Source organism: Ursus maritimus (genome assembly GCF_017311325.1).
Source record: "Ursus maritimus isolate PB19 chromosome X unlocalized genomic scaffold, ASM1731132v1 scaffold_X1, whole genome shotgun sequence".
Taxonomy (NCBI): Eukaryota; Metazoa; Chordata; class Mammalia; order Carnivora; family Ursidae; genus Ursus; species Ursus maritimus.
Genome location: NW_024423319.1, coordinates 91,617,901 through 91,623,636, shown reverse-complemented (window position 1 = coordinate 91,623,636; position 5,736 = coordinate 91,617,901).

Sequence of the window (5,736 nt, the reverse complement as noted above, 5' to 3'; positions counted from 1 at the left end):
ACCCCCGCCACTTGGTGACAGCAATAGCGCCCCAACTCTACTCCCCATCTAACCAGTGCTGCTCCCAGTCCTTGAAGCTCAATGCAGAAGGGTGACGTCATCCCCTCAGCTGAGGCCTCGGGGGCTGCGTGGTGCACCTCGAGGAGGATGCGCCCTTATGCGCGGGGGTACTGGAGGAGGGGGGGACAAGGCTTGTGCCTTACCTCATCCTGTTTGGCAATTCGTGGAATCAGTGCGGGGCTGACACTGCAGTGATTCACTTGGAGAGGTGGGTGGTACCAGGAGACTGTTCCCTGTTGTTTCTCTTTCCATGTAGAAACCCCCTCCCCAAGTTCCCCATTTCCACATCAAGCCACAGACCACCCTGCAGGAGAATAAATGTCTCTTACCACCTACCCCTCCTCCCCAGTAATTTGGGTCATTTCACCTTTCAAGGCACTCATTTTGAAACCTGAGGCTCTGTAGAAAAAAGCTAATCCCGCCTTTGGTTGTTTTTCTCTGTGCCCCCCCCCCCCAATGAGGCTAATAATTTTGGCTTGAAACCTGGCATAGTACTGTGTGAGGTACCCAGACTTAGGTTGATGGTGAACTAGGCTGTTTGTAATGACCAACTGTTTGTAATGACCAAGGCAGAAGCTGAGATTTATTAAGGATGAAAAAAAAATCTCTAATGCTTGCCCCAGACAGCCGGGCATTTCCTTGTCACTGGCATTGGTGATTCTTCAGGTCGGGAACTGTGGACCCTGGGGACCAGATATTCCAAGAGCTCTGCAGTGAGACAGGATTAGATTAACTGGTATATCACACAAGGCAGACACAAAACGGACTTTGGACTGAAAAGCGACACAGGTTGAACATTTTTGCGAAACTTTCTAGTAGCCATTCCTGGTTTAGTTTATTATTTATTTCCTTAAATCTCTGTGTTTGGCACTTTAGTATTTACTTGACTTCTTATTTGTTACTGGAGTAAATCATATGGGTGATTATTTTTAGCTTCCTGAAAAATAAGATTTACAGTATATATGGAGTGTTGTTCTTCCAGCATCACTGCAGGCTGGTGAAGAAGGGAGTCTTCTAGACGGAGGCTTTTCATCTGTCTCTTTAATTCTTCTTGCTTACCTCCCGCGCCCCACCCCGTGCATATAATTAATTAATGCCCCTAATACATCTTAAACAAACACTACATTTTATGTCCTCTGAAGTTCTTGATGCCTGCGTTCTAAGTTTTTATAATCTTAAATAAAATGTTTACCTGGAGCATTTTCAGTAGTTTAAATAACATTCAGTCATTTCACAACCAAAAGAATGAGATCTCTCCAGATTCGAGGTTATTTTAAATAAGACATTCTCATTAATAAGTATTGTCCAACTGTCCTGTCCATTGTACTTTAAATGCTGGTTGCTTTTTAAAAAGCAGCTTTATTGAAATATAATTCACGTACCATATAATTCACCCTTTTAAGAATGTACAGTTCATTGGTTTTAGTATATTCACAGATACATGCAGCCATCACCCCAGTCAATTTTAGAACATTTTCATTACCTGTAAAAGAAACTCCATACCATTTAGCTATCATCCCCCACCCTCCCCTCCCAAGCAATCACTAATCTACTTTCTGTCTCTGTAGATTTCCTATTCTAAATATTTTATATAAATCATATAGTATGTGGTCTTTTGTGAATGGTTTCTTTCACTTAATGTAATATTTTTAAGATTCCTCCATGTTCCTTCTTTTTATTGCCAAATAATACTCCACTGTATGACTATATCACGGTTCTTTCATCCGTTTGTTGGTTGATGGGCATTGGGGTTGTTCCTACCTTTTGGATATTGTGAGCTGCTATAATGATCACGTACAAATGTTTGTGTGAATGTATATTTTCAGATCTCTTTGCTGGGAATTGCTGGGTCATATAGTAACTCTATGTTTAATTGTTTGAAGACCTCCATACTGTTTTCCAAGTGACTGCACCATTTTTATCCCCCAGCAGTGTATGGGGGTTTTGATTTCTCCACATTGTCACCAACATTTGTTACTATCTGACTTTGTGATTCTAACCATCCTGTGAGTATCTCATTGTGGTTTTGAGTTGAATTTCCCTGATGACTAGTGATGCTGAACATCTTTTATGTGCTTTTGGTCATTTGTATATCTTTCTTGCAGAAATGTCTATTCATATCCTTTGCCCATTTTTATGTGGGTTATTGAGTTGCAAGTGTCCTTTATATATTCTTGATTTAAGACTCTTATTGGATATATCATTTGCAAATATTTTTCTCTATTCTGTGCATTGCCTTTTCCCTTTCTTGATGGTGTCCTTTGAAGTACAAAAGTTTATTTTGATAAAGTCAATTTACCTATTTTCTTGCCTTGCTTGTGTTTTCACGTCATATCTAGAATCTTTTGCCAAATCCAAGATCATGAATAAAATGCTGTTTATTAGAGTGATTTATCAATTCAGGAAATACAGTTGAGAAATTTATCTTTTTCTAGCACCTAGAACTATGTCTGGCACATAGTAGGTACTCCAATATCTTCAAACTTCTGGGGTTAGGTTGGTAATTAACAAAAAAGATGACGTTGTTCTTTTAAGTGGAAGATGGAGGAAGATTAGGCAGAATTGTTTCCTTTGTGTTCCTTGTGAATTGTTTTAATGAGGACTACGTCTCTTCCCTTCGGTTTAGACTTAGGACCAGAAGACATTTGAGCTTAAAATAGTGGTAGACCAGTAGCATCAAGAGGTGGCTGTACCTGAGCATTTACTCAAGCAGAAATCTAATGTTAGGGAAGATTTCTTCTTCCACTCTCCCCTTCTTTAAGATTTTATTTATCTATTCGACAGAGATAGAGACAGCCAGCGAGAGGGAACACAAGCAGGGGGAGTGGGAGAGGAAGAAGGCTCACAGCGGAGGAGCCCGGCGGTGGGGCTCGATCCCATAACGCCAGGATCACGCCCGACCGAAGGCAGACGCTCAACCGCTGTGCCCAGGCACTCTCCCCTTCTGAGGTGTTCCTCTAAAGCAGTGGTTCTCAACAGGGACCTTATTGCCCACCCGTCTGACATTTGTGGCGATGTCTGGAGACCTTTTGGTTCACAGCTGGGGATGGAGTGCTATTGGCATCTAGTGGATAGAGGCCACAGGTGCTGTAAACATCCTAAAAGCATAGGACAGGCCCTAGGCAAGAATTTATCTGGCTCAAAATGTTAACAGTGCTTGCAACCTATACGGCTATTAGACTTGACATAATAGTAAGTCCTATGAAGAAAAATAAAGTCTTATGCAAAACTAACTGTGTTTTCCGGTGTTTGCAACCACCATACCAGAGCGTGCTCAACACAATCCCAAGTGAGAAAAAGCAGTCTCTGTGGTGGATTGTAATTCTTTTTGAAGATGAAAGGTAGGTAGTTCTTTATATAATAGTGTCTAAATGGGTAGAATGATTTGTCTTCCAGTAAGTAACATCACCCTGAATGCTAGGTAAATGGATCCTTTCTTTTCCCTGATTTATGTGTTTCATTTTCAGTTTATAGCAGAAGAGGAAAAAAACACACCTAGGAATAAGTTATCCTGTGCTTCAAAGACTAGCAAACAGTGCCTGGCACATAATAGGTTCCAGGAAGTATTTACTTAATGAATGAATGAATAAATGAAATTTTATTGACTACTCTTGGGCTCATTTATTTATTCAATTTACCTTAATCGGGAGGCTTTTAAAAACAGTGTTCTTTTCAGGCTACCTGCGCTGATTGAATGTATTCCTGATATTGATGTATACAAACACGGAATACGGGACTTAATATAAGAATCGCTTATCCTAATGATAGTTCGGTTACTATATTTTTGTGATCAGCTACTTTGCCAGACATTTTAGTTACCTAAAATCTAAAATTGGATTGAATTAATTTGTTAAACTTGAATAAAATATTTATTTTTGTCCTAATACAAAACAAAATATCTCTTCTTCTAAATCTAATTATTTCAACAACAAGCAGAGACTTTATAAATACCACTTATTAGGTAAATTGTTTTGATTTATAATTTTTAATGCATTTTAGACACTCTTGAGTTCATTAATCACTCATCTAAATCCACTAAATAATGTGTGAAGAGAAATATCTTTTGCTCCATTTCAGCGTATATTGGATTTGATTTCTTCTTTGACTATCCAGGGACCTAATTAGCTCATCAGTAGTGCTATCAAATTCTCTTATGGTGAAATAGGAATGATTCTTTTTTTTCATTGGGTAAGCATCACCAACCTTTCTTGGGGAGGATTTAAAAGAATAAGGTCAAAATATTTTTCTTTTTCTTTTGTCATCCAGAAAGTTTAGGTCCTTGGGTTAAATAGAGGAGAAAAAATATCTTAAAGAGCACTCCCTACATTTTACCAAGTGTTTGAATCTGGCAATACTAAAATTTATACTTATTATTTTCATATCAGTGTAAATTCAATAAACATTCATTAAATGGCAGTTACATGCCAGGTATCTCAATAGAATGTTTATCCACTTTTTGCTAGCTGCTTTCATTTTTAACTAATGCCCTTGTTCTTTACTACTCAACTTTTCAGTATTAGGTGTTATATATTGTCTTCCCACTATGGAAGATGAAGATTTAGCTCTCTCACGTTCACATCGCTGTAATGTAACTTCGCCCGCCCGCCGCCCGCCGCCGCCGCCGCCGCCGCCGCCGCCGGAGCTCTGTAGTATGGCATCGAGGAGAATGGAGACCAAACCTGTGATAACCTGTCTCAAAACCCTCCTCATCATCTATTCCTTCGTTTTCTGGGTGAGTGGCCAAGCCGGGCGGGTGGCCGGGCCTCCGGCCGTCAATCCTTTTAGTGATGCTTGGAGAAAGGAAAAGAGGGTGAAAAAACCCAAACCAAAAATCTCGTCTCGGTCCCCTCCTTAAGGAGATAGGCTCAGGGGGCTGGGCTGGGGCTTGCAGGATGGCGGGGTGCAAGCTTGGGGCTGCTTGGACCCTGGACCCCGCCCGGTGCAGGCTGCAAGGGGTTGCGTGGTGGCGGTGACTGCAGGTTGTCGACCTTTCCCAAATTTGTTTTAATGCACTGATTTATTTTTTTAAGCTCGCGTGATAGGGTCAGCCTCTAGGGAAAGTTGAGGGTTTATTCATCTGTTTCCCTCTCTGGACAACCCTCCCCGACCTCCCTTACCAGCCTGTTCGAGGTGGCTCTAGGAGCTAACCTGGCTGGGAGAGGGTGCGGGAGCACTGGGTTTGATCCCAGATTCCCGGTTATTCCCAACCCAGCGGGGCTGCGAGAGGGAGGTGCCAGGAGCCCTGTGCCTGCCTGGCTGGGCAAGGGCGACCAGAGCCCCCCAAGCGTACTGCTGGGGAGAGGGAGCTACCGTCGCGCGGAGACGCACAGAGGGGAGAGGGTCTTACATAAACTAAGGGCATCTTTGAGCTTCCCCGGGGACCCAAGAGGTGGGTCTTTTCCTTTTCCCACTCCTCTCCACCCCTCCGCTCTTCATCTGGTCTGTTATTGCGCGAACCCAATCCGCAGAGTCCTGAGGGAAGACCCCCGCCACTTGGTGACAGCAATAGCGCCCCAACTCTACTCCCCATCTAACCAGTGCTGCTCCCAGTCCTTGAAGCTCAATGCAGAAGGGTGACGTCATCCCCTCAGCTGAGGCCTCGGGGGGCTGCGTGGTGCACCTCGAGGAGGGATGCGCCCTTATGCGCGCGGGGGTAGCTGGAGGAGGGGGGGGGGG